Source organism: Oncorhynchus tshawytscha, unplaced genomic scaffold (genome assembly GCF_018296145.1).
Source record: "Oncorhynchus tshawytscha isolate Ot180627B unplaced genomic scaffold, Otsh_v2.0 Un_contig_1282_pilon_pilon, whole genome shotgun sequence".
Taxonomy (NCBI): domain Eukaryota; kingdom Metazoa; phylum Chordata; class Actinopteri; order Salmoniformes; family Salmonidae; genus Oncorhynchus; species Oncorhynchus tshawytscha.
In genome coordinates this window covers 47,621-52,203 of record NW_024609789.1, presented here as the reverse complement: position 1 = coordinate 52,203, position 4,583 = coordinate 47,621, and the positions used below count along the sequence as shown (strand labels likewise).

General features: G+C 47.3%; 1 long non-coding RNA gene across 1 annotated transcript; it reads right to left on the bottom strand.

Annotated features, from left to right (window-relative positions):
- Positions 1-353: 353 nt before the first annotated feature.
- On the bottom strand, positions 354-4,254 carry LOC121845903. The gene is made up of 4 exons (XR_006082839.1): positions 4,160-4,254; positions 3,963-4,033; positions 1,001-1,093; positions 354-658 (listed from the first exon to the last, which is right to left on the bottom strand). It is a non-coding gene; the product is annotated as an uncharacterized LOC121845903 (long non-coding RNA).
- Between the last annotated feature and the right edge of the window lie 329 nt (positions 4,255-4,583).

The following is a 4,583-nucleotide window of genomic DNA, read 5'->3' as shown; positions in this document are numbered from 1 at the left end:
AGACATTGTGACTGGATTAAACTCTATTTATTAACATTTACAGAGAGAGAGAGAGAGAGACAGTAGAGAGAGAGAGAGACAGTAGAGAGAGAGAGAGACACACAGTAGAGAGAGAGAGACAGTAGAGAGAGAGAGAGACAGTAGAGAGAGAGAGAGACACACAGTAGAGAGAGAGAGACAGTAGAGAGAGAGAGACACACAGTAGAGAGAGACAGTAGAGAGAGAGAGAGACAGTAGAGAGAGAGAGAGACAGTAGAGAGAGAGAGACAGTAGAGAGAGAGACAGTAGAGAGAGAGAGAGACACACAGTAGAGAGAGACACACAGTAGAGAGAGACACACAGTAGAGAGAGACACACAGTAGAGAGAGACACACAGTAGAGAGAGAGAGGAAGAGAGGGTGGGATAGAGAGAGGGGAAGAGAGAGGGAGGGAGGGAGCAGAAGAAAGGGGGAGTGCTGCTGTTATGAATCTCTGATTCGGTAGTATTGGAAATCAATGTGAATATCAGGCCAATAAAGCTTTGGGACATTGATATTGAGGGTGTCAGTCTTTTCAGTCAGGCAGTGGGGCTGGCTACTCTTGGGTCCTCTTTACTCCGATGGCGTATCATATAGGCTGCTGCCGACAACGCTAGGACACCATAGGTAGCCAGGACAAACTAGAGAGAGAGAGAGAGAGAGAGAGAGAGAGAGAGAGAGAGAGAGAGAGAGAGAGAGAGAGAGAGAGAGAGAGAGCAGACAGAGAGGCAGAGAGGCAGAGAGGCAGAGAGAGAGACAGAGAGACAGAGAGACAGAGAGAGACAGAGAGAGAGAGACAGACAGAGAGAGAGAGAGAGACAGAGAGAGAGACAGAGAGAGACAGAGAGACAGAGAGAGTTTATGTCAGCAGTATAATACTCCTCTAGAGCAGCAGCTAATGTGTGTCTGTGTGTGTGTAGAGCTGTTGAAATGTCTCCTCCATCCAGTCAGGTTAACAGAGTGTGTGTGTGTGTGTGTCTTACGTTGCGTCTCCCCTGTAGTGTGTAGCTGTTGAAATGTCTCCTCCATCCAGTCAGGTTAACAGTGGCTGGAGCCTCCATACCAAACAACTGTCTCTGTTACACACACACACACACACACACACACACACACACACACACACACACACACACACACACACACACACACACACACACACACAGGTGAGGACAATCTGAATGGACACATCTTGATGACATCACAGTGATTAGGTATGAGGGGATTCCATTAATCTGCCCGGGTAGGTATGGTATTGGTTAAGGGTGGATGACAGAGGTGTGGTATTGGTTAAGGGTCGATGGTAGAGGTGTGGTATTGGTTAGGGGTCGATGACAGAGGTGTGGTATTGGTTAAGGGTCGATGGTAGAGGTGTGGTATTGGTTAAGGGTCGATGACAGAGGTGTGGTATTGGTTAAGGGTCGATGGTAGAGGTGTGGTATTGGTTAGGGTCGATGACAGAGGTGTGGTTTTGGTTAGAGGGTCGATGACAGAGGTGTGGTATTGGTTAAGGGTCGATGACAGAGGTGTGGTATTGGTTAGGGTGGATGACAGAGGTGTGGTATTGGTTAGGGGTCGATGACAGAGGTGTGGTATTGGTTAAGGGTGGATGACAGAGGTGTGGTATTGGTTAAGGGTGGATGACAGAGGTGTGGTATTGGTTAAGGGTGGATGACAGAGGTGTGGTATTGGTTAAGGGTGGATGACAGAGGTGTGGTATTGGTTAAGGGTGGATGACAGAGGTGTGGTATTGGTTAGGGGTCGATGACAGAGGTGTGGTATTGGTTAAGGGTGGATGACAGAGGTGTGGTATTGGTTAGGGGTCGATGACAGAGGTGTGGTATTGGTTAGGGGTCGATGGTAGAGGTGTGGTATTGGTTAGGGGTCGATGGTAGAGGTGTGGTATTTGTTAGGGGTCGATGGTAGAGGTGTGGTATTGGTTAGGGGTCGATGGTAGAGGTGTGGTATTGGTTAAGGGTCGATGGTCGATGACAGAGGTGTGGTATTGGTTAGGGGTCGATGGTAGAGGTGTGGTATTGGTTAAGGGTCGATGGTAGAGGTGTGGTATTGGTTAAGGGTCGATGACAGAGGTGTGGTATTGGTTAAGGGTCGATGACAGAGGTGTGGTATTGGTTAAGGGTTGATGGTAGAGGTGTGGTATTGGTTAAGGGTCGATGACAGAGGTGTGGTATTTGTTAGGGGTCGATGGTAGAGGTGTGGTATTGGTTAGGGGTCGATGACAGAGGTGTGGTATTGGTTAGGGGTCGATGACAGAGGTGTGGTTTTGGTTAAGGGTCGATGACAGAGGTGTGGTATTGGTTAGGGTCGATGACAGAGGTGTGGTATTGGTTAAGACAGAGGTGTGGTATTGATGACAGAGGTGTGGTATTGGTTAGGGGGTCGATGACAGAGGTGTGGTATTGGTTAAGGGTCGATGACAGAGGTGTGGTATTGGTTAGGGTCGATGACAGAGGTGTGGTATTGGTTAAGGGTTGATGGTAGAGGTGTGGTATTTGTTAGGGGTCGATGGTAGAGGTGTGGTATTGGTTAGGGTCGATGGTAGAGGTGTGGTATTGGTTAGGGTCGATGGTAGAGGTGTGGTATTGGTTAAGGGTCGATGGTCGATGACAGAGGTGTGGTATTGGTTAAGGGTCGATGACAGAGGTGTGGTATTGGTCAATGGTCGATGACAGAGGTGTGGTATTGGTTAGGGGTCGATGACAGAGGTGTGGTATTGGTTAAGGGTCGATGACAGAGGTGTGGTATTGGTTAAGGGTCGATGACAGAGGTGTGGTATTGGTTAAGGGTGTGGTATTGGGTAGAGGTGTGGTATTGGGTAGAAGTGTGGTATTGGGTAGAGGTGTGGTATTGGTTAGGGGTGTGGTATTGGGTAGAGGTGTGGTATTGGGTAGAGGTGTGGTATTGGGTAGAGGTGTGGTATTGGTTAAGGGTGTGGTATTGGTTAGGGGTGTGGTATTGGGTAGAGGTGTGGTATTGGGTAGAGGTGTGGTATTGGGTAGAGGTGTGGTATTGGTTAAGGGTGTGGTATTGGTTAAGGGTGTGGTATTGGGTAGAGGTGTGGTATTGGGTAGAGGTGTGGTATTGGCTAGAGGTGTGGTATTGGTTAAGGGTGTGGTATTGGGTAGAGGTGTGGTATTGGGTAGAGGTGTGGTATTGGGTAGAGGTGTGGTATTGGTTAAGGGTGTGGTATTGGGTAGAGGTGTGGTATTGGGTAGAGGTGTGGTATTGGGTAAAGGTGTGGTATTGGTTAAGGGTGTGGTATTGGGTAGAGGTGTGGTATTGGGTAGAGGTGTGGTATTGGTTAAGGGTGTGGTATTGGGTAGAGGTGTGGTATTGGGTAGAGGTGTGGTATTGGGTAGAGGTGTGGTATTGGTTAAGGGTGTGGTATTGGGTAGAGGTGTGGTATTGATTAAATACCTTGAACTAAAATATAAACACCAACGTGTAAAGTGCTGGTCCCGTGTTTCATGAGCTGAAATAAGAACATCTCTGACATTTTCCATTCAAATGTGTTTATATCCCTGTTAGTGAGCATTTATCCCGAGACAAGATAATCCATCCACCTGACAGCTGTGGCACATCAACAAGCTGATTAAACAGCGCGATCATTACCCAGGTTCATCTGGTGCAGTTGACAACAACAGATGTCTCAAGTTGAAGGAGCGAGCAATTGGCTGATGACTACAGGAATGTCCACCGGAGCTGTTGCCAGAGATTTTGATGTTCATATTTTTTTTTTTTACAATAAAGCGCCTCCAATCTCGTTACAACCGGCCTCACAACCACGCCAGGATATAGAAATAGTTGCGTTTATATTTTTTGTTAAGTATATTTAGCCGTTTTATGGCTTGGATGTAGAAGTTGTTCATTCCAGACTTAGTGTGTGGGGAAGACAGTCTAGGGGGGGGGGTCACTCCGTTTACCGACCTTCACCTCGGTGATCAGATGACCGAAGCTCGTGAGCGGGATCCGCGTCTTTACCGGGGAAGTTGGCATGGCTGAGGAAACGGTTCACAACAAGATAACACTATTGGCTGAAGGTTTAGGTTCATGTCGCGTTCACATGCAAATAACCAACAGACGTTTCAAACCAGACAACAGTTATACAATCAACACAGACTCACCGTAACGGCTCGGTAAGGACACACCGCTATCCGTACACATTGATTTCATATGGAACCTTTATTTCTTCCGGTTTCATTTGATTGACAGTGGATGTACCCAGTCAGGCTTAATCATTCAAAATCCCATCCAATGACAGTTAGACAAGCGGCAATGTCGGATCCCAGCGTGTCTTCTCCCAAACAGCCGGCAGGTGGCGCCAGAAACACTCAGTTGAACGGACAGCCGACAATGCTGCAGCCATGTAATTCTAAAGGCCTTTATTGGCGTGGGACACATGTTTACATTCCCAAAGCAAGTTAAATAAACAGACAGTAAACATTACACACCTACTGTATATAGCCTCTCTACTGTATATAGACTCTCTACTGTATATAGCCTCACTACTGTATATAGCCTCTCTACTGTATATAGCCTCTCTACTGT